This window comes from Anomaloglossus baeobatrachus, chromosome 3 (assembly GCF_048569485.1).
Source record: "Anomaloglossus baeobatrachus isolate aAnoBae1 chromosome 3, aAnoBae1.hap1, whole genome shotgun sequence".
NCBI lineage: Eukaryota > Metazoa > Chordata > Amphibia > Anura > Aromobatidae > Anomaloglossus > Anomaloglossus baeobatrachus.
Window position 1 is genome coordinate 435,264,183 of NC_134355.1, and position 25,394 is coordinate 435,289,576.

Sequence of the window (25,394 nt, forward strand, 5' to 3'; positions counted from 1 at the left end):
CCCCAGTTAGGTACACCCAAGCTAACCTAAAATCCTTGTTGCCTTCCTCCAGGGGCTGATGTCCACACCAGGGGGTGGGCCAGGCGGTTGGCTCCGCCCACCGATGAGTTCTCAGCCCTGGAGGTGGGAGAACCAGGCAGAGGAGTTTTAGATAGAGTTTGGAGGAGGAAGAAGAAGGAAGACAGTGAGAGTAGTGACAGAAAAAGTGACAGTTGAGGAAGCCTGAAGTTGGTCCGGGTGTGTACCCCGGACTGAGACAGCAAGGTCAGCAGACGGCGGTGACTGTCTGCAGGAGAGGCTGCTTGGAGGTTGCCGGAAGGACCGTGGACGGGTGGTGGCCCGGCGGTACCGGAGCGGTATACGAAGAGCAGTCAGCACCATTGGCAGGGGCCTTTCGGATCCCGGCAAGGCTAGGAGTCACCGTGAATTTGCCAAATCCGTCAGAGAAGGGGACCTCTGGGTCTCCCAACAACCAAGTCCCGATTGAAGGCAACAGTCCGACCGTTAGAGACACCGCCACCGCCAGGGCACCAGTTTCTCAGGGCCAGCGCCTGCGGGCAAAGTGGGGCTCCTCCGGCCCATATCCAAGCCGGGGAGCGGGTTACCGGTGGGAACCCGTCGCAACCATCATCATCTCAGGTGCAGGAAAAGGGACCGTCACCGTCAACTACTGGGGAAAAGCAAGTGCAGCCGTCCACGGGAACCGTCTTTCCAGCCGTGTGTTTTACCGAGAACTGTGTCATCGTCTCAGGCTGAGTGAGTACCACAGTGCCGTGAGGCACAGCGCTGCCCCCGCGTCCCTGCACCCCACCAAGCCCTGCATCACCCACCTCATCACTGGGCCCCGGGACAACCACCCCCTACCCACGGAGGGGTGAACTAACAACTTTGCTGCTCCCTGTCACCGCTCCTGGGATCCCCATACAGAGCAGCGGTGGTGTCCATACAATCACCACAACCGTGGGTGGCATCACGGACAATAAACTATCCCAAAAACCAAACCCCTTTCACTCACGGGCGAGGAGCGCCGCTCGAGTCCCCGGGATCCGGCCCATCGCTCGAGCCAACGAGCAGCAGCAGGCCGCAGCGGCAGCCGGACCCGAGCAGTGGGAGAGCGCGGCGTCCCCTCCTCTGCCCGCGACAACTTGGCATCACGAACAGGATCTTACCGCTCTGCCGTTGGGAACAGGTGCGCCTTGTGACCGCCGGAGGTGTCCGGCCGGAAAATTTCAGAAGTCGCCATCTTTGACGCAAAGAGTTCCCGCTCGAGCTTCTTCTCGAGTAGCGGAGGCGCGAAGGCCAAAACCCCGCCCCGATAGAGGAGGGGGCGGAAAGAGGCTAAGGGGGACGGAAACAAGATGTCTGCGCCCGACGGAGCCGCTGGAGGAGCGGTGGTCGCAGCCGCAGTGGCATCCGTGGATGGGACTGGGCCTGCCCAGGTCCCGGCTGTGCTGGCAGGAGGTGCCGTGGCCCCCGCTCTCGCTCAGGTGATGCCGTTCTCCTTGCCCTATGCGCCCGGAGCTACCTGGCTACCGCAGTATGATGGGAAACCTGATGCTTTACAGGTCTTCCAGAAAAAGCTTAATCCGTTGCTAGAACTGTACCCCCTGACTGATAAGCAACATGCAGCAGTAGCGCTGGGCCAGCTAACCGGTGCGGCTGAGCAGGAGGCGGAGACCTGGGCCGAGGGGGACCGGTTCTCTGTAGCCACCATCTTTGAGATTACAGACTGCCTTTGAGACCCGTACCGAAGCTGAGCTGAGGATGCAGTTTTACCAGTGCCGGCAACGGTCTGTGGATAGCATTCGGGACTATGCTTTACGTCTGCAAACCGCCCTCCGCACGCTAAAGCGGGTGGACACTATCAATGAGGCGGACAGCAACAAGATGTTAGTAGAGCAATTTGTGCAGGGGATGAGGTCCCCTGAGGATCGCAAACAACTCTGGCTGTGGGCCCTGGAACACCCTGATGTGGACTTTGCTGTGTTAAACGAACGGGCCATTAAAGCACTGCAACCCCCAGCTTCAGAAATCTTGGAGCCAGCCCCGTGGCCCATTGAGACGGCCCCTGTCGTGGTGGCCCCTGCCCTACCAACCTCTTCAACACCTACAGCCCCAAGCAGCACGATGGAAGAACTGGCAGCCCAGGTCCGCCGCATGGACGGAGACCTCGCCAAGATCCTCGCTGCACTCCAACCTTTGACCAGATCCCAGCCTCCAGCAAAGATACAGCTTGCCGACAGCCCTGAGGATGTTCCCTGGATGCCGCGGAGAAGTGCTAACAACTCGCGGAACAGACCTCCAACCTGTTACAAGTGCAGTAAGCCTGGCCATTACTTCCGACAGTGCCCGTTAAACGAGCAACCCCTGGGGCCCCGGGCCAATCCTCAGGAGTAGAACCCCGTGGCCCCCCAGACTGGCGGGACCGATATATCAGGGCCTGGCCCATCATCCCCGTGGCTGTGGACGGCATACCGGTGATGGCTCTCTTGGACACTGGATCACAGGTAACCACCATACCATACACATTGTACCAGCAGTATTGGGGGATAGACGAGCTGGCACCCCCAGATACTAGTATAACTCTGATTGCTGCTAATGGACTCCCATTGACCCAAGTGGGGTATAAACAGGTGGCTATGACAGTGGGGCGAGCTGAACTGCAACACCAGGGTATGATTGTGGTCATGAATGAACCCAGTGATCATAACCCGAAGATAGTGCTAGGAACCAATGTGATGGAGCACTGTATGGGTGATGTGTTGGCCCTACTGCAGCAGCTGGCCGCCACGGCGGCGGGGAGCCGACAGAGAGCTGTGCAGCGTGAGATCCGAGCCTTGATGTACCGCCAGCATGTAAACTCAACAGGAGGAGAGATTGGTGGAGTGAGAGTGATGGATGTTGCTCCGTTGATTGTGCCCCCTAGGAGTGAGATGATGATTTGGTGTAGGGCAGCAGTAGGGCCTCAGGGGCGTGACTACCCTGCCATGATGGAGCCCATGCCCTCCGAGCACTGGCCCACTGTAATGGCCGCCCGAGGGGTGGTAGACGTGAAGAAGGGGAGGGTGCCCGTGAGGGTACTGAACTGTGAGGAGGAAGAAGTCAGGCTTCCCCGGTATGCCACCCTTGCCAAGCTGCTTACCCTGGATCCCCACACCATCCATGAGGCAACTCCCCCAGCTTCCCCACCTACTACCAGCCCTCCCCCGCCCCAAGGGGAGGTAAATGAGTGGCACCAACAGCTGCACGTGGGCACTGACGATACCCCTACCCATCACAAAGCAGGGGTATACAGGGTAGTGCGGGAGTATGAGCAAGTTTTCAGCAAACATCCACTAGACTTTGGGCAGATCAAAGGGGTCCAACACCACATCCCCACTGGTGAGCACCCCCCTATCAAAGAGAGGTACAGGCCTATCCCCCCTGCGCATTTCCAGTGTGCCAAAGATATGTTGAGGAACATGAAGGAGGCAGGGGTTATTCGGGACAGCTGTAGTCCCTGGGCCGCTCCGTTGGTACTGGTCAAGAAGAAGGATGGCACCATGCAGATGTGTGTGGACTACCGGAAGATTAATCAGATAACGCATAAAGATGCCTACCCACTGCCCCTTATTGAAGAGTCTTTGGCCGCACTGAGAACCGCAAATTACTTCTCTACCCTTGACCTCACCAGTGGGTACTGGCAAGTGGCAGTGGCCCCGGAGGACCGGGAGAAAACCGCCTTCACCACCCCAATGGGGCTCTGTGAATTTAATAGTATGCCGTTTGGGCTGTGCAATGCCCCTGGAACCTTCCAACGGCTGATGGAGTGCTGTCTGGGACATCTAAACTTTGAGACCGTCCTGTTATACCTGGATGATGTGATCGTGTACTCTCAGACGTATGAAGCCCATCTGGAGCACCTAGCCGAGGTGTTCGCGTCCCTTGCCAAATACGGGATGAAGTTGAAGCCCTCTAAGTGTCACCTGCTGAAACCCAGAGTGCAGTACCTGGAGCATGTGGTGAGTGCGGAAGGTGTCGCCCCTGACCCTGAGAAGATCACTGCCATCCAGGACTGGCCAAGACCAACCACCGTGAGAGAAGTAAGGCAGTTTTTGGGTCTGGTGGGGTACTACCGACGCTTCATCAAGGGGTACACGAAGATGGCTGCTCCCATGTAAGACCTCCTCGTGGGACAGACCAAAGGTGGTAGACCCATCGAGACCCCACTGGTGTGGGAGGACCGGCATGAGGAATCCTTCCGCCAGCTGAAAGCGGCCTTGACTGGAGAAGAGGTCCTAGCGTACCCTGACTATGGCTGCCCATTCATCCTCTACACAGACGCCAGCAATGTGGGTTTGGGGGCAGTCCTGTCCCAGGTCCAGGACGGAAAGGAGAAAGTAATTGCCTATGCTAGCCGAAAACTCCGGCCGACTGAAAGGAACCCTGAGAACTACAGCTCCTTCAAGCTCGAGCTCCTGGCCCTGGTATGGGCTATCACCGAGAGGTTCCGCCACTACTTGGCCGCAGCAAAATTCACCGCTTTCACGGATAACAATCCATTGACTCACCTGGACACGGCCAAGTTGGGCGCGTTGGAGCAGCGGTGGGTGGCCAGACTAGCCAACTATGACTTCACAATCAAATACAGGGCCGGTCGTGTCAACATTAATGCTTATGCACTCTCTCGGATGCCTCACTTGTCAGAAGGAGGATGCGAGGATGACGACCTCGAAGAGATCGAGTTGCCTGCATTTCACCAGCCACCAACTGAGAAGGTACATGTCCACCAACAACGGGTGAACCTGGATCCGCTGCCCCGTCAAGAGTGGCAGGAAGCTCAAGATCAGGCGCCCGCTGTCCGCCTAGTCAAGACCCTGGTGGAGCAAGGCGCTGCTGGGATGGACCCTGCCGCCCCAGCTGAAGCCCAACGCTTGTGGAAGGAACGGACCCGGCTGTATCTACATCAAGGGAAGTTGTACCGTGAGCTGATCAACCCGAAGACTCATGAGAAAATCCGCCAGTTGGTTATTCCCCAAGCTGATGTACCCACTGTTCTGCAGGCGTACCATGATGGTGCCGGACACTTCGGATGGAAGAAGCTGGAGATGCTGTTGAGGGAGCGGTTCTATTGGAGTGGGATGCGGGAGTCTGTGGAGGCCTGGTGTCGAGAGTGCGGTCCTTGTACACTGAGGAGGAAGGACGAAGCTAGCCAGAAGGCGCCCCTATGCCCGATCATTACACATCAACCGCTGGAGCTGGTCACCTTGGACCATGTAAAGCTCACCCCCAGCCGAAGTGGGTACACTTACGCTCTGACCATAGTAGATCATTACTCCCGGTTAATGGTGGTTGTCCCGGTCAAAGATCTAACCGGCCGTACCGCCGCTAGAGCGTTCCAAGCTTACTTCTGTCGACCCCATGGATACCCTGAGAAGGTGCTTACTGACCAAGGCCCAGCCTTTGAAGCGGAGGTGTTCCATGAGTTCTGCCAGCTGTACGGCTGCAAGAAGATCCGGACCACGCCTTACCATGCCCAGACCAACGGTATGTGTGAGAAGATGAACCATTTGGTCCTTGGCCTCCTCAAGACGTTGCCGCTGGAAGAGCGGAACCTGTGGCCGGAGAAGCTGCCTGACTTGGTCGATATGTACAACAATATCCCGTCCAGCTTAACGAAGTGCACCCCAGCATACCTGATGAGGGCTCGGCCCGGCCGACTGCCGGTGGACCTGGAAATGGGACTGGAAGCTCCAGAGACACTCCCCTCGACGGCTGAATGGGACACCCGGCGGAGGGTGCAGTACCGACAGATTCAGGAGTATGTGGAGAAGAATTTAAGTCGGAGTCGAGAACAACAGGAGCGGCGCTTCAATCGGAAGGCGTCTGCAGCCCCTTTCCAGCCTGGAGATGTGGTGTTAAAGCGGAAGAGGAAGACCCACAAGCTGGATGATCAATGGGAACAAACCCCATACATCATACAGCCCACAGGATGGGAGGATGGGAAGGCCTACCGAATCAGTCGTGACCAAGGGGGCACTTTGGCCACAGTTTCTCGGGACCATCTGAAAAGGTGCCCACCAGCATTGAGGGCAACTCCTGAAGTACCGGTTCCTCCACCAGCAGAGAAGGCAAAAGAGGTGATCCACACGGTGATGGGTGACTTCCCAGCAGATTGGCCTACACAGAACGGCGCGGTGATTCTTCCAGTGATACTGTTCCCACAACCTGTGGATGAAGAAGTGATGGAGGCGGTCAACCGTGAGCCAGAACCAGTGCCAGTGCCCAGGGATGAACCTGCGCCCAGCTCCCCTATGCCTCTGCCTGCCCCACACGATAGCAGGGAGGAGGAACTCATTGTTCCCTCTGCCCCACTGCCTAGCCCCGCTGACACCGGACGCCGGAGGTCCACCCGTCCCAACCTAGGTAGGCCCCCACTTAGGTACAGGGAAACCGTTCTTTGAAAAGAAGGGGGGAAAGAAAGTCTGTATGTTTGAGTTTGACAAGTTATGAGAAAATGAAAGTAAATGATAATCGAACAGTCACCTGATTGCACCGTGATTTGGGAACCGGCCGTTGCCGGCATTGTTGTCCCCGTAGGGACCCTTGAAAAAAAAAAAGGTTGCATAGGAACTCCTATGGACAAGCCCGTGAACTTGCAGGGCAACCACAGACGTTAAGTGGCTTGTAAATAAAAATATATTGTTGCAGCTACCGTTACCGCCGCCGGAGAGGCAGGTTGGAGGGAGGGCCCGCAGTGGAGCAGGCTGGGGCCCAGCCAGCACCGGAACCGGTGGCTACCCTCTGGAGGGGAAGGACAGATCCCGCTCGGGTGACTGGTTCAGGACTGGGGTCAAGGGGTGCTGCCTGGGTTTTAGGGGCAGCATCAGGGCCAGGTTACTTGGGTGGGAGAGAGCGGCAGCAGCAACCGTTAAAACCGTTTTGCAACGTTTAAGTGATGAACCTCCCGATGTGGGATGATGTTATAAATTGTATTATGTTTACCTTTTACCTTTTTCAGAAAATAAAACCGGTGTTGGACGGGCAGCCCGTGGACGGTCTGCATTTTGCTAAGGGGGAATGTGACGCCCTGGGCAAGCCAGGGGTCACAGGTCATAACACCACCACACCCTACACCCCAGTTAGGTACACCCAAGCTAACCTAAAATCCTTGTTGCCTTCCTCCAGGGGCTGATGTCCACACCAGGGCGTGGGCCAGGCGGTTGGCTCCGCCCACCAAGGAGTTCACAGCCCTGGAGGCGGGAGAACCAGGCAGAGGAGTTTTAGATAGAGTTTGGAGGAGACAAAAGAAAATTGAACCAAAGCACATCTCGTATCAAAAATCAACGCCACTCCATATGGCACATAATATTAAGAAAAAGAAATGGAGCTTAAAAGGCCAATATTGTAAAAATATCAAAATTTTTATTATACAAAATTCATATTGAAATGGTTACAATCATTATGGAAAAAAATGCATATACGGTGCTTCATAGAGGAAAAGGTGAGTTACCACACATTAGTGGGAGAGCAAGAGTGATAACACCCCAAGTAAATATGAGGGGGGCAAAGGGTCATAAATAATTTATGAGTGGCTAGCTAGTGGCTATGGTATCTCTGTCCTAATAGTGACCATGATTCTATATAGCTCAATCAGCATAGATCTATGGAGCAGGACACGGATATACCAAGAATAAGGCTGATCATGACAAAAGGTCACAAAGGACTAACAAATATGGTGCCCTCACCCTGACTGGACACATAAAGTTAAATAGCCAAATCGGCATAAGTCCGTTTTGCAGTACAGGGATCGCCAATAACAAGCCAGTCACATAAAGAGGACCCTAAAAACCCGTAACTTACACATGGTTAAAAAGAGGGGCGAACACCAGAGCGTCCCACGATAGTGTAACGAGCCTTCCTACGCGCGTTTCGCACGGCTTGCGTCTGCTGGCTTCATCAGGGAAGGTGTACGGCAATTGCCGTTCAAGGACCTTATAACGGAAGTCGCTAGACTTCATTGGGCAGCCCATGACCTGGAGAATGCGTCCCAGCCAATCGGATCCCTGCCACCGCGCACGCGCACCGCGCGCCCAACACCGCACGCCCCTCAGCCGTCCAATGGGAGACGGAGCCCGGAGCAAAAGATCACATGCTCCAAGGCCACCCTCATCCACAAAGGACGGCCAAGGGGCGGGCAAGGGAGGCGAGCGGCGCATGCGGGCTACAGGGATCAGAGGGCGGGACACAGCTCCCAGCTAGAGTCCGTCAATCAGCCATCAGGTTGCCATAGCGGCGCACACGCCAAAGCACGGCAAAAGTCCGCACCACATCCCCGGCAATCCAGTGGGGGGGGGATGCGGCGGACCCCCGGGCCCAGGGGTCCGCAGCACCCACCCCCACCAAAAGGGACGCCGGGCAGGCAGCGAGGGCAAAAAGCCGCGCGATGGGAGCGCGCACAGCAACCAGAGGGCGGGACAGGCTAATAGCTGGGAATGAAAAATGTGAACATTACATAAGTATCCTCGCCATCCTATAGACAAAACCACAGGAATAAGATGACAATGGCATCAAGCATATTACATAAAACCAGAAGGCAGGAGAATTATGATCAAGAGATCTTCTTAAAGTGGCAGTACGTCCATATCATGAAGGGATCATGTGTGAACAGTTTCTCCAAAATTCAATGTCTGGTCCAAGTCCAACATACCAACAAATGGATAATAACTAGACAAGGTCCTATGAAGGCAAAAGAGTAAATTAGGAACACTAAAAGTTAATGATAGGGCCAAAAGAGAAAATGAATAAAAGGTAATTAAAATCCTAAATTAAAAAGAAAGAATGGTGCAGTATATGATAAGAGCCACTCATAGAAACGGAGCAAAATTTAGAGCCTCATTGAGGCCCTTTGGAGTAACTGTGTCCAGGATGGTAATCCATTTCAGTTCCCGTTGAGCCAAGAGTCTTTTGACATTTCCCCCCCTGATCCCACAATGAATCACGTCGATACCCCTGACCATAAAGGATCTAGGGTTGCATCCATGGACCAATTTAAAGTGGCGCGGTATAGTTTTTAATTCTGCCATATTGGTCGCTGTGGTTGCCGCCCGAATGTCCCTCACATGCTCTCTTACTCTTACTCTTAATTCCCTTGACGTCATACCTATATAGATCATACTGCAATCACATGTTGCATAATAGATGACGTTGATGGTAGTACAGGAGATATGTTCTCTTATAGGGAAATTTCTTCTCCCATCACTAGTATGGAAAGAAGAGCAGCGAGAGACATTCGGGCAGGAGACACAGCGACCACAGGGAAAGCAACCTTTAATAGGTCCAGTCGAACCAAAAGAACTACTGGTCACTGGTGGTATATAATGGCTCTTGACCAAGTAGTCCTTAAGGTTTTTACACCGCCTGGCGGTCATCAAAGGTACAGGGGGCAGACGTGACTTCAAAGTGGGGTCTGATTGAAGGATCGGCCAGAATTTGATCAAAATTTGTCTCATCTCCTGCCACTTAGCATTGAATGTTGAGATGAACCTTATATTCTCTACAGGCTTAATTTCACCCTTCCTCCCATGAAGCAGATCATCCCTAGACACTGATCCTGCTCTCTGATAGGCCTGTTTCAGAGTGCGGTTCCCATAACCTCTGTTCTTGAACCTCATCCTCAAATCATCTGCTTGTTGTTTAAAGACGTTGTCCTGAGAGCAGAGTCGTCTAATCCTGAGGTACTGACCGATTGGGACGGCGCGTACAGTGGAGTTGGTATGGGCAGAAGTGGCATGGAGTAGGGAGTTTACAGACGTCGGTTTTCTGTACACATCCGTCTGCAAAGCCCCAAACTCATCTGCAGTAATTTTAATATCCAAAAACTCAACTCCACTGTCGCTGAAGCTATATGTCAATTTGATGTTATAGTCATTTGTATTGAGCTGGTCCATGAAAAGCCTGAGTTGAGAAATGGTACCCTGCCAGATGACCAATAGGTCATCAATGTATCTCACCCACATTGACACCATGGGGGCGGCCCATGCTCCTCCGTCAACAAACAAACCCCTCTCCCAAAAACCGAGAAAGAGGTTTGCGTACGAAGGCGCACAGGCCGCGCCCATAGCGGTCCCCCGCCTCTGCAGATAGAATCTATCCTTAAAGACGAAGAAATTGTGGGTGAGTACATAGTCAAGAAGTTCCAGGACCAGCTCACAAATACGTCCATCCCAATTACTCATACCCAAGAAAAAACGAGCCGCTCTCAGGCCATCATCATGGCTGATACACGTATATAAGGATTCTATATCAGCCACCACCAAGAGGGTCCCTGGGTCCACATGAACCCCATCAAGTCTATTAAGAACCTCGGTCGTATCCCTAACGTAGGATGGAAGGGTCTCCACCAGGGGTTTCAAATAATAGTCAATAAACTGACAGATGGGACTACATAACCCCTCCATCCCAGAAACAATGGGCCGACCGGGTGGATTGAAGGGGTCCTTGTGGACCTTGGGTAATAGGTAAAAAGTTGGAATTTTTGGATATTTTACGAATAATCCATCAAAGACCCCCTTGGTAATAATCCCTTGGTCTAAAGCATCATTGAGGATGAGGTACAATTGAGCAGAGAATGAAGTCAAAGGTGAGGAATCCAATCTACTATATGTTTCTCTATCTCTCAGCTGCCTGTGGGCCTCCCTTTCATAAAGATCAACCGGCCAAACCACGACATTACCCCCCTTGTCTGCGGCCTTGAATACGACATCCTTCATATCGCCCAGTTCTTTCAAGGCTCTCCTTTGTACTGCAGTTAAATTGTCCCGTGATCGGCGAGTGGAGATATCACGCAGATTCTCACTTACCAAACGGGTAAAGATCTCCACCGCCGGGCACAGAGACAAGGGGGGAAAAGTCACGGATCTAGGCCTTAAGGAGGTAGGAAACTCACCTGGCAGCTGAGATGATGATTCTTCTGAAAGATCCTCCAAGATTTGTGTCGCACTCTGTCCCATAGCAGGATCAGTGTCTCCTGTCGATGATTTAGAATGTAACTTATGGAGGATCAGCTTCCGGGAGAAAAGGTGAAGATCCTTCAAAGCTGTAAACAAATCAAAGGTGTTAGTGGGGGAAAATGTCAAACCCCTGCTCAAAACCTGTAGTTGTGCAGTGGACAAAGTATGTTTCGACAGGTTAATTACCTGGGGGCCTTCGCCCGAACCAGTATCTTTAGGTCTGCCGGCACCCCTCTTTTTGGGTTGACGTAATCTATTATCCCAGGACATTTGGTTCTGATTACCCCTTCCAGATATCGTAGTGCTGCCGGATAGACCGCTTTCTTCGCCTGATGTACAGGAGGAAAAGGAGCCTGATCTTGATCCCCCAAGCCGTGGGCATTGATATGGTTTAAATCTATCGTTGCCCCTCCATTTATACATCTTATTCTGGCGTCTGTCATCCAAGTCTCTCTGTAGTTTCCGGATCTTAGTGTCTTGGACCTCTTTACTCAATTTCTAAGTCAAGACCCTCATTAAACTTGCTAATTGCTGACGATGGCCTGAGAGCGGCTCGTTTTTTCTTGGGTATGAGTAATTGGGATGGACGTATTTGTGAGCTGGTCCTGGAACTTCTTGACTATGTACTCACCCACAATTTCTTCGTCTTTAAGGATAGATTCTATCTGCAGAGGCGGGGGACCGCTATGGGCGCGGCCTGTGCGCCTTCGTACGCAAACCTCTTTCTCGGTTTTTGGGAGAGGGGTTTGTTTGTTGACGGAGGAGCATGGGCCGCCCCCATGGTGTCAATGTGGGTGAGATACATTGATGACCTATTGGTCATCTGGCAGGGTACCATTTCTCAACTCAGGCTTTTCATGGACCAGCTCAATACAAATGACTATAACATCAAATTGACATATAGCTTCAGCGACAGTGGAGTTGAGTTTTTGGATATTAAAATTACTGCAGATGAGTTTGGGGCTTTGCAGACGGATGTGTACAGAAAACCGACGTCTGTAAACTCCCTACTCCATGCCACTTCTGCCCATACCAACTCCACTGTACGCGCCGTCCCAATCGGTCAGTACCTCAGGATTAGACGACTCTGCTCTCAGGACAACGTCTTTAAACAACAAGCAGATGATTTGAGGATGAGGTTCAAGAACAGAGGTTATGGGAACCGCACTCTGAAACAGGCCTATCAGAGAGCAGGATCAGTGTCTAGGGATGATCTGCTTCATGGGAGGAAGGGTGAAATTAAGCCTGTAGAGAATATAAGGTTCATCTCAACATTCAATGCTAAGTGGCAGGAGATGAGACAAATTTTGATCAAATTCTGGCCGATCCTTCAATCAGACCCCACTTTGAAGTCACGTCTGCCCCCTGTACCTTTGATGACCGCCAGGCGGTGTAAAAACCTTAAGGACTACTTGGTCAAGAGCCATTATATACCACCAGTGACCAGTAGTTCTTTTGGTTCGACTGGACCTATTAAAGGTTGCTTTCCCTGTGGTCGCTGTGTCTCCTGCCCGAATGTCTCTCGCTGCTCTTCTTTCCATACTAGTGATGGGAGAAGAAATTTCCCTATAAGAGAACATATCTCCTGTACTACCATCAACGTCATCTATTATGCAACATGTGATTGCAGTATGATCTATATAGGTATGACGTCAAGGGAATTAAGAGTAAGAGTAAGAGAGCATGTGAGGGACATTCGGGCGGCAACCACAGCGACCAATATGGCAGAATTAAAAACTATACCGCGCCACTTTAAATTGGTCCATGGATGCAACCCTAGATCCTTTATGGTCAGGGGTATCGACGTGATTCATTGTGGGATCAGGGGGGGAAATGTCAAAAGACTCTTGGCTCAACGGGAACTGAAATGGATTACCATCCTGGACACAGTTACTCCAAAGGGCCTCAATGAGGCTCTAAATTTTGCTCCGTTTCTATGAGTGGCTCTTATCATATACTGCACCATTCTTTCTTTTTAATTTAGGATTTTAATTACCTTTTATTCATTTTCTCTTTTGGCCCTATCATTAACTTTTAGTGTTCCTAATTTACTCTTTTGCCTTCATAGGACCTTGTCTAGTTATTATCCATTTGTTGGTATGTTGGACTTGGACCAGACATTGAATTTTGGAGAAACTGTTCACACATGATCCCTTCATGATATGGACGTACTGCCACTTTAAGAAGATCTCTTGATCATAATTCTCCTGCCTTCTGGTTTTATGTAATATGCTTGATGCCATTGTCATCTTATTCCTGTGGTTTTGTCTATAGGATGGCGAGGATACTTATGTAATGTTCACATTTTTCATTCCCAGCTATTAGCCTGTCCCGCCCTCTGGTTGCTGTGCGCGCTCCCATCGCGCGGCTTTTTGCCCTCGCTGCCTGCCCGGCGTCCCTTTTGGTGGGGGTGGGTGCTGCGGACCCCTGGGCCCGGGGGTCCGCCGCATCCCCCCCCACTGGATTGCCGGGGATGTGGTGCGGACTTTTGCCGTGCTTTGGCGTGTGCGCCGCTATGGCAACCTGATGGCTGATTGACGGACTCTAGCTGGGAGCTGTGTCCCGCCCTCTGATCCCTGTAGCCCGCATGCGCCGCTCGCCTCCCTTGCCCGCCCCTTGGCCGTCCTTTGTGGATGAGGGTGGCCTTGGAGCATGTGATCTTTTGCTCCGGGCTCCGTCTCCCATTGGACGGCTGAGAGGCGTGCGGTGTTGGGCGCGCGGTGCGCGTGCGCGGTGGCAGGGATCCGATTGGCTGGGACGCATTCTCCAGGTCATGGGCTGCCCAATGAAGTCTAGCGACTTCCGTTATAAGGTCCTTGAACGGCAATTGCCGTACACCTTCCCTGATGAAGCCAGCAGACGCAAGCCGTGCGAAACGCGCGTAGGAAGGCTCGTTACACTATCGTGGGACGCTCTGGTGTTCGCCCCTCTTTTTAACCATGTGTAAGTTACGGGTTTTTAGGGTCCTCTTTATGTGACTGGCTTGTTATTGGCGATCCCTGTACTGCAAAACGGACTTATGCCGATTTGGCTATTTAACTTTATGTGTCCAGTCAGGGTGAGGGCACCATATTTGTTAGTCCTTTGTGACCTTTTGTCATGATCAGCCTTATTCTTGGTATATCCGTGTCCTGCTCCATAGATCTATGCTGATTGAGCTATATAGAATCATGGTCACTATTAGGACAGAGATACCATAGCCACTAGCTAGCCACTCATAAATTATTTATGACCCTTTGCCCCCCTCATATTTACTTGGGGTGTTATCACTCTTGCTCTCCCACTAATGTGTGGTAACTCACCTTTTCCTCTATGAAGCACCGTATATGCATTTTTTTCCATAATGATTGTAACCATTTCAATATGAATTTTGTATAATAAAAATTTTGATATTTTTACAATATTGGCCTTTTAAGCTCCATTTCTTTTTCTTAATAGTATGTGCCATATGGAGTGGCGTTGATTTTTGATACGAGATGTGCTTTGGTTCAATTTTCTTTTGTCTCATATTCTCTTTTGTGTTATTCACAGCACAGTCTCGGACAATGATGAACTTTAAAGCCCGCGAGGAGGCGTGGCTTAGTAAAATTAACGAGGTGCTTAAAGGTGAACCCACAGGGGTTTTGGAAAGTAATGGTGCATGTACTAGGGATTTGTGCAATAAGATGACGGAGCTACTCAAGAAACGGACTAGGATTTGGCTTAACTGTACCTTTTTGGAGAGATACGTGGAACTTGGTTTAATTCCGAGGGGACTACGAGTTCAAGTCTTCCCCTCGTTCCCCATTCAGAGTGATGAGTTTAAAAGTAGATGGGAGACTGCCGCCTCTGACTGCTCCAAACAATTTCTTCAACTCTTAATTGGGTTGAATAAGGAGACCCTTGTTACCCTGGAAGGGGATATTAATTCCTTGCAGATTGATATTGAAAAAAATATGACAACAACAGCAATTAGCAAGTTTAATGAGGGTCTTGACTTAGAAATTGAGAAATTGAGTAAAGAGGTCCAAGACACTAAGATCCGGAAACTACAGAGAGACTTGGATGACAGACGCCAGAATAAGATGTATAAATGGAGGGGCAACGATAGATTTAAACCATATCAACGCCCACGGCTTGGGGGATCAAGATCAGGCTCCTTTTCCTCCTGTACATCAGGCGAAGAAAGCGGTCTATCCGGCAGCACTACGATATCTGGAAGGGGTAATCAGAACCAAATGTCCTGGGATAATAGATTACGTCAACCCAAAAAGAGGGGTGCCGGCAGACCTAAAGATACTGGTTCGGGCGAAGGCCCCCAGGTAATTAACCTGTCGAAACATACTTTGTCCACTGCACAACTACAGGTTTTGAGCAGGGGTTTGACATTTTCCCCCACTAACACCTTTGATTTGTTTACAGCTTTGAAGGATCTTCACCTTTTCTCCCGGAAGCTGATCCTCCATAAGTTACATTCTAAATCATCGACAGGAGACACTGATCCTGCTATGGGACAGAGTGCGACACAAATCTTGGAGGATCTTTCAGAAGAATCATCATCTCAGCTGCCAGGTGAGTTTCCTACCTCCTTAAGGCCTAGATCCGTGACTTTTCCCCCCTTGTCTCTGTGCCCGGCGGTGGAGATCTTTACCCGTTTGGTAAGTGAGAATCTGCGTGATATCTCCACTCGCCGATCACGGGACAATTTAACTGCAGTACAAAGGAGAGCCTTGAAAGAACTGGGCGATATGAAGGATGTCGTATTCAAGGCCGCAGACAAGGGGGGTAATGTCGTGGTTTGGCCGGTTGATCTTTATGAAAGGGAGGCCCACAGGCAGCTGAGAGATAGAGAAACATATAGTAGATTGGATTCCTCACCTTTGACTTCATTCTGTTACGGTTGCTGCGAGCACTGGAGACTATGTCCAGATTTCTTGCTACTGCACATGTGCGAGCGCTGGAGACTAAGTCCAGATTTCTTGCTACTGCACATGTGCGAGCGCTGGAGACTAAGTCCAGATTTCTTGCTACTGCACATGTGCGAGCGCTGGAGACTAAGTCCAATCTTGGAGCCATTGCACATGTGCGGGTGACATCATCGCTGACACGAGGTCACATGTCTCTGACACCTTCTATGCCGATTGGTCGCTGGTCATGTGCTTGTGACGTCTTGCTCGGTGATAGGCCAGCATGACGTCACTCCTGTCGTTCTGGCAGCGGATTGGCTCTGGTGTCCTCCATCTTGGATGAGGCACAGAGTCTATATAAGACCCTGACACACGCCGCATGGTGCTCAGTCCTCTTGGTTCATGCATATGAGTAGACGCTCTGTGCGCGTTCCTCTAGGCATTCCTCTGTCTATGCTAGGTGAGCGCTACCGGCAGGGTAGCGTTCTTATACCTTACAGCTTCGGCTGCTGTCCGTATCCTTTTCTCTTAGGGGAGCGGACATAGGCAGGTGCCTGAGGCACATGGTCTGGCTGGGCCTTGTGATTCTACTCGTAGGTGGACGTTGCCGCTAGGGTAACGTTCCTTATACTGCGTCTGGCAGTTGTTCGTATCCTCGCACACTAGGGGAGCGAACAGAGGTAGGAGCTTTGTGCGGCTTACGCTGCTGTTCGTCTCTTTTGCACCACTAGAAGAGCGGACCTAGGCAGGTGCCATATCTAGTGGTTCGTGTCCTCGCACACTAGTGGAGCGAACGCAGGTAGGAGCTTTGTGCGGCTTACGCTGCTGTTCGTCTCTTTTGCACCACTAGAAGAGCGGACCTAGGTAGGTGCCATTTCGCACACATTGCCTTTGTCTCTGTGATTATTAACAGAGATCATTCCACACACCCTCCAAGTAAGGGAGGAATTGCTTTACTTACTTATTATATCCTTCTGTGAGTTAACAGAGGTATTGCACTCTGCCATAGTCTGCAGCAAAGTCTTTGCACGGTGGACCCTGACTGTCTGATACTCCTTTCAGTTATTATCAGACAGCCCCCCGTAACACATTCTCTGCTCAATTGTACCTCATCCTCAATGATGCTTTAGACCAAGGGATTATTACCAAGGGGGTCTTTGATGGATTATTCGTAAAATATCCAAAAATTCCAACTTTTTACCTATTACCCAAGGTCCACAAGGACCCCTTCAATCCACCCGGTCGGCCCATTGTTTCTGGGATGCAGGGGTTATGTAGTCCCATCTGTCAGTTTATTGACTATTATTTGAAACCCCTGGTGGAGACCCTTCCATCCTACGTTAGGGATACGACCGAGGTTCTTAATAGACTTGATGGGGTTCATGTGGACCCAGGGACCCTCTTGGTGGTGGCTGATATAGAATCCTTATATACGTGTATCAGCCATGACGATGGCCTGAGAGCGGCTCGTTTTTTCTTGGGTATGAGTAATTGGGATGGACGTATTTGTGAGCTGGTCCTGGAACTTCTTGACTATGTACTCACCCACAATTTCTTCGTCTTTAAGGATAGATTCTATCTGCAGAGGCGGGGGACCGCTATGGGCGCGGCCTGTGCGCCTTCGTACGCAAACCTCTTTCTCGGTTTTTGGGAGAGGGGTTTGTTTGTTGACGGAGGAGCATGGGCCGCCCCCATGGTGTCAATGTGGGTGAGATACATTGATGACCTATTGGTCATCTGGCAGGGTACCATTTCTCAACTCAGGCTTTTCATGGACCAGCTCAATACAAATGACTATAACATCAAATTGACATATAGCTTCAGCGACAGTGGAGTTGAGTTTTTGGATATTAAAATTACTGCAGATGAGTTTGGGGCTTTGCAGACGGATGTGTACAGAAAACCGACGTCTGTAAACTCCCTACTCCATGCCACTTCTGCCCATACCAACTCCACTGTACGCGCCGTCCCAATCGGTCAGTACCTCAGGATTAGACAACTCTGCTCTCAGGACAACGTCTTTAAACAACAAGCAGATGATTTGAGGATGAGGTTCAAGAACAGAGGTTATGGGAACCGCACTCTGAAACAGGCCTATCAGAGAGCAGGATCAGTGTCTAGGGATGATCTGCTTCATGGGAGGAAGGGTGAAATTAAGCCTGTAGAGAATATAAGGTTCATCTCAACATTCAATGCTAAGTGGCAGGAGATGAGACAAATTTTGATCAAATTCTGGCCGATCCTTCAATCAGACCCCACTTTGAAGTCACGTCTTCCCCCTGTACCTTTGATGACCGCCAGGCGGTGTAAAAACCTTAAGGACTACTTGGTCAAGAGCCATTATATACCACCAGTGACCAGTAGTTCTTTTGGTTCGACTGGACCTATTAAAGGTTGCTTTCCCTGTGGTCGCTGTGTCTCCTGCCCGAATGTCTCTCGCTGCTCTTCTTTCCATACTAGTGATGGGAGAAGAAATTTCCCTATAAGAGAACATATCTCCTGTACTACCATCAACGTCATCTATTATGCAACATGTGATTGCAGTATGATCTATATAGGTATGACGTCAAGGGAATTAAGAGTAAGAGTAAGAGAGCATGTGAGGGACATTCGGGCGGCAACCACAGCGACCAATATGGCAGAATTAAAAACTATACCGCGCCACTTTAAATTGGTCCATGGATGCAACCCTAGATCCTTTATGGTCAGGGGTATCGACGTGATTCATTGTGGGATCAGGGGGGGAAATGTCAAAAGACTCTTGGCTCAACGGGAACTGAAATGGATTACCATCCTGGACACAGTTACTCCAAAGGGCCTCAATGAGGCTCTAAATTTTGCTCCGTTTCTATGAGTGGCTCTTATCATATACTGCACCATTCTTTCTTTTTAATTTAGGATTTTAATTACCTTTTATTCATTTTCTCTTTTGGCCCTATCATTAACTTTTAGTGTTCCTAATTTACTCTTTTGCCTTCATAGGACCTTGTCTAGTTATTATCCATTTGTTGGTATGTTGGACTTGGACCAGACATTGAATTTTGGAGAAACTGTTCACACATGATCCCTTCATGATATGGACGTACTGCCACTTTAAGAAGATCTCTTGATCATAATTCTCCTGCCTTCTGGTTTTATGTAATATGCTTGATGCCATTGTCATCTTATTCCTGTGGTTTTGTCTATAGGATGGCGAGGATACTTATGTAATGTTCACATTTTTCATTCCCAGCTATTAGCCTGTCCCGCCCTCTGGTTGCTGTGCGCGCTCCCATCGCGCGGCTTTTTGCCCTCGCTGCCTGCCCGGCGTCCCTTTTGGTGGGGGTGGGTGCTGCGGACCCCTGGGCCCGGGGGTCCGCCGCATCCCCCCCCCACTGGATTGCCGGGGATGTGGTGCGGACTTTTGCCGTGCTTTGGCGTGTGCGCCGCTATGGCAACCTGATGGCTGATTGACGGACTCTAGCTGGGAGCTGAGTCCCGCCCTCTGATCCCTGTAGCCCGCATGCGCCGCTCGCCTCCCTTGCCCGCCCCTTGGCCGTCCTTTGTGGATGAGGGTGGCCTTGGAGCATGTGATCTTTTGCTCCGGGCTCCGTCTCCCATTGGATGGCTGAGGGGCGTGCGGTGTTGGGCACGCGGTGCGCGTGCGCGGTGGCAGGGATCCGATTGGCTGGGACGCATTCTCCAGGTCATGGGCTGCCCAATGAAGTCTAGCGACTTCCGTTATATGGTCCTTGAACGGCAATTGCCGTACACCTTCCCTGATGAAGCCAGCAGACGCAAGCCGTGCGAAACGCGCGTAGGAAGGCTCGTTACACTATCGTGGGACGCTCTGGTGTTCGCCCCTCTTTTTAACCATGTGTAAGTTACGGGTTTTTAGGGTCCTCTTTATGTGACTGGCTTGTTATTGGCGATCCCTGTACTGCAAAACGGACTTATGCCGATTTGGCTATTTAACTTTATGTGTCCAGTCAGGGTGAGGGCACCATATTTGTTAGTCCTTTGTGACCTTTTGTCATGATCAGCCTTATTCTTGGTATATCCGTGTCCTGCTCCATAGATCTATGCTGATTGAGCTATATAGAATCATGGTCACTATTAGGACAGAGATACCATAGCCACTAGCTAGCCACTCATAAATTATTTATGACCCTTTGCCCCCCTCATATTTACTTGGGGTGTTATCACTCTTGCTCTCCCACTAATGTGTGGTAACTCACCTTTTCCTCTATGAAGCACCGTATATGCATTTTTTTCCATAATGATTGTAACCATTTCAATATGAATTTTGTATAATAAAAATTTTGATATTTTTACAATATTGGCCTTTTAAGCTCCATTTCTTTTTCTTAATAGAGTTTGGAGGAGGAAGAAGAAGGAAGACAGTGAGACTAGTGACAGAAAAAGTGACAGTTGAGGAAGCCTGAAGTTGGTCCGGGTGTCTGCAGGAGAGGCTGCTTGGAGGTTGCCGGAAGGACTGTGGACGGGTGGTGGCCCGGCAGTACCGGAGTGGAATACGAAGAGCAGTCAGCACCATTGGCAGGGGCCTTTCGGATCCCGGCAAGGCTAGGAGTCGCCGTGAATTTGCCAAATCCGTCAGTGAAGGGGACCTCTGGGTCTCCCAACAACCAAGTCCCGATTGAAGGCAACAGTCCGACCGTTAGAGAGAGACACCACCACCGCCAGGGCACCAGTTTCTCAGGGCCAGCGCCTGCGGGCAAAGTGGGGCTCCTCCGGCCCATATCCAAGCCGGGGAGCGGGTTACCGGTGGGAACCCATCGCAACCATCATCATCTCAGGTGCAGGAAAAGGGACCGTCACCGTCAACTACTGGGGAAAAGCAAGTGCAGCCATCCGTGGGAACCGTCTTTCCAGCCGTGTGTTTTACCGAGAACTGTGTCATCGTCTCAGGCTGAGTGAGTACCACAGTGCCGTGAGGCACAGCGCTGCCCCCGCGTCCCTGCACCCCACCAAGCCCTGCATCACCCACCTCATCACTGGGCCCCGGGACAACCACCCCCTACCCACGGAGGGGAGAACTAACAACTTTGCTGCTCCCTGTCACCGCTCCCGGGATCCCCATACAGAGCAGCGGTGGTGTCCATACAATCATCGGTGGGTGGCATCACCGACAATAAACTATCCCAAAAACCAAACCCCTTTCACTCACGGGCGAGGAGCGCCGCTCGAGTCCCCGGGATCCAGCCCATCGCTCGAGCCACCGAGCAGCAACAGGCCGCAGCAGCCGCGGCAGCTGGACCCGAGCAGTGGGAGAGCGCGGCGTCCCCTCCTCCGCCCGCGACAATAACAGAGAACAATAGAGAAAGGGGTTTATGCCGCACCATTCACCAGGAAGGAGGACAGGAAGATGATCATGTTCCTTTATTGTAGCTTTTGTCTACGCGTTTCAGGAGATCTGCTCCCTTCATTAGGACATACAGCACAAAAACATGAGATATGTTGTTTTTGTGCTGTATGTCCTGATGAAGGGAGCAGAGCTCCTGAAACGCGTAGACAAAAGCTACAATAAAGGAACATTGATCATCTTCCTGTCCTCCTTCCTGGTGAATAGTGCGGCATAAACCCCATTCTCTATTGTTCTCTGTTATCAACCACGGGGCTGCAGCAGATTTCATCTCAACAACATAAGCTTTTTCAGGGGTTGTGACTGACACAACTCCTTGAGGTGAGTGCATTTCTTTAAATTCATCCCCGGATATATACCAGGTAAGACCCTATTGCGCTTCCTTTCTCCACAGCTTTACCTCAGTTCTGAGTTGATGGCACTGCTGAATATCTTCTCATTTTAAAGGGAAGTAAGCATGACGTGTATTTCAATTTCTGCACTAAGTTTCCTTTTCACATCACTGCATATTCAGTCCTTAATGCTGCCTATATTTAGGTGTCGTTATTGCTGAGAAATACACGCACATAGTTATCCATCATGCAATACTATCAGAAAGGAGTTTGATTGGCTCCAAATTTATTCTGCAACAGAGCAATGATCCCTAATATGTAGCCAATGTCATTGAGAACTGTTCATCTCCCGAAACTCCAGCAATTGTTCTCACTTCCCAAAAATTTACAGACTTGTAAAAAGAAGACATGAGGTCACAGAATGGTAGACTTTCCCCAGTCCCAACTTTTCTGAGTTTTGCTACTGCCATTATTCTTCCTACTAAACCTATTCCCGCGACATACTGTGTCCTCTTCTGTAGCTGATAACCAACATAGGCATGCCTGCTATGGCAATGCAATATGTCACTGCCTCTGATTGACCAGCAGTGTGAATTGCGGTGCAGGGACCTAACAGACCTCATTTCAATATAAGAAAAATGGGATTTCCCTGGAATAAGACGTCGGTTTACAGATGGCAATATATTATTTTATTCAACTTCTTATGTCCTGCATGTCCATATAGATGTCTTAGGAGGGTTGATCCTAATGACAGATTCTCATAAAGGGTTTCTCCAAGATTGAGATAAAATTGAGTTGAAAAAATGCAGCCCATGTAAGTTATGTGTCAGGACAGGCTGCAGACTGAAGACATACAGTTCCTGAGACCTTTCTCACCTGAAAGAGCTGGGTCACACATACTGTACCTTGGTCTGCCTGGAGCAGGCCTATGATATATGAAGAAATACATCTTTTCCCCAAGCAAGTTTACAGAACCAGAGCATCACGGCTCGCTACCCTGTATAGAGGCCATTCTCAGGCTTTGCAGTTCAGCTCTCATTCAATTCAATAGGAGATGAGTTGTTGTACCTGAGATTGGCTTCTACAAAGTGTACAAAACTGTGCTGTTTCCAGCTCTTTCCACTTTTCCACTGATCTGTGGAGATGCTAAGTGTCAGACCCCCAAAAATCTAATATTGATGACCTATCTTAAAAATAGGATTTCGTTATTTGAACAACTCCTTTAATGGTATTATACAAACACTAATATTTATATTCTTTCTCAAATTTGCTTACAATCTTATAACATTCCTTATAGTCTGCTTAGTACATGTCTCTCTTTTGGTCCTGCTATCTTTTCATCCTCAAGTGGTCTTTATGGAACTTAATATTTAGAAATCTAAGCATTCAAAATACAAGAGAAATGTGTTTGTAATTAATGTAAGATGGAAATTAGTGTGTAAATTTATATTTCAAATGTAAATATATTTCTGCTTCCCAGAGACTTTTTAATGGGATGTATTTATTGATGTGATTATGCTGACAGTGCACCGCATCGCATCTCTCCTATGTGTCTGTCCCGTGAACACCTGCTGCAACCTCTACATGTTTAATTCCAATTTCCTGCAAATATATTCCAGTGCTGCTAATTACTTTGTAATCTGTTATCAATTTATCTGTCAAAAAATGGTCTTATAGTAGAAAAAAGTCCAAATCTTAGAGCCTTTTCGTACAAATTCTACACAATCTATTAATCTGGTTTAGGTCTTTAGTTCCAGGCCACCAGTACTTAGACTTCTTCATAGAAATACAGAAAAAAAACCTAGACATCTCAAAGTAACCAGATTTTTACTTATAGCTCTTCAATTATCCCTTCACTTTGCTATTACATATTTTTACTAAGAGAACACCCACCCAAGACCAACAATTCCCCATGTCAAGCCACAATACCCACTTGACAGCCACAATGCCAACCACATTACCTCCTCTGCTAGCCTCAATGTTCACTCCCTTTAGTCGAAGGGACATATTTTATATCTGAAATAGGAGCTCATCTTAACACATCTGATTTAGTTGTAAGCCATGGCCTAGCACAGAGGTCCACAACCTTTCTAACCCTGAGAGCCACATTCAGCTCTGAAAGAGAGTCAAAAGCCACATCCAGCCACTGCCCAGTAGTGACATCCAGAGCCCCCATTACTGGCATAATGACAGACAATCCACAGAAATTATACCAAGGCAGTACGCCAAGATCAAGGGATTTCCACCTTACCCCCATTCAGATCTGCTCTTCTGTGCAGCTACTCAAAAAGTCACCATTCGAAGACTTGCTCTTCATAACTGTTTGCTAGCTTTGGTGCTTATGCACCATGCTAGAAGACACTCACGAGCCACACATCATGGGCCCGCAAGCCACATGTCGAACGGGTTTCGGCAGAGTCCTGGCGTCCCTGCACTCTGCAGCGCTAGTTACATGCAGCCATTCTTCACCCGCTCCCCCACTTGGTCTTTCTACAGCACTTCTCCCTTTGGGGGCGGGGCTTCATTTTTGCGCCTTCACTGCTCTGAGAAGACGACTCGAGCGGGAAACTTTCGCGCCCAAGATGGCGGATCTTCAGATTTTTCAGCGGGACGCCGCTGACTGGAACCACAAGGCACACTTCTACCGGTAAGTAGACTGGTTCTATCCTGTTCGTGACGCCAGAAGAGTCAATGTGTACCGCCCCGTGGCCTCGGCTTCGGCCGCCGACCCGCTCAGATCCATGCTCGCGTTCTACGGGTGGTGGCTCGAGCCTCTCACGGACCTGGGGGTCACGTCGCTCTGCAAGGGGCTTGGCGTTACACACGGGGGATGCAGGTATTTGGGTTTTGCGATGATTGTTCGTGACGCCACCCATGGGTTGTGCTGATGGTGGGCACCACCGCTGCGGTGAAGGTACGGGGACTCCCTGGTGTAGTGGCGCAGCTAGGTGTTAACCCCTCTGTGGGTAGGGGATGTTGGTCCCGGGGCCCTGTCGGGCTGTGGACAGGGGTGCAGGACGCAGTGTTGCGGTGCAGCGCGGTGCGGTGCCTGATGGCACGGTTGTACTCACGATTAAACCACACAAAGTCACTGGTAAACCAAATGGAGGAATGAATGGGGCCCGCAGCCAGCTGCAGCTTCCTAGTCGGGTTGGCAATGTCCGCCTTTCTCCTGCACCTGTGTTTGTAGTGTGACCACTGTGCCTGGGCACTGGTAGTCCGCTCCCCATCGTGTATGTGTCGTAGGAGCCCCTGTTGCCCGCAGGCGCTGGCCCTTGGATCTCTGGCCTCTGGCGATGGCTACTATCTGGACAGGTTGGGCTGTTGCCTTCAATCGGGACTTTGGTGGAAATGAACCCCTGAGGTCCAGACCGCAATCAGTTAATCTGACTATGGTGGTGGCATATAGTCTAGTTGGGGTCTGAGTACCCTGCCTGGTGCTCCGCTATCCAGTTAGCTCCCTGGTTCGTTTCCGGCGGGCCACTACCCTATCCCGGTCCCTTACGGTTCCACTGGTCGTATTCCCGGTATCCTGCAGGCGGCCACTGCCGTCTGCCTGCCTGACTGTTGCACTCCACACCTTGAACTCTCTGACTGAACTGAACTGTTTTCCTGCCTCAGGCCAGCAGACTCCTTGGGGGGCTTGTCTTTCCGCCTGACCCCGCCCACCTGGTGTGCCTGTCTAACACTGAGGGAGGCAATCAGGTCTTTGTGGTTGACTGATGGTACCTTTCTAGTGTGGGGGTGTATGTGGTGAGTGTTGTGACCTGTGACCCCTGGGGAACAGGGCGTCACACATATGGTCCGTGGAAAATCACACAGA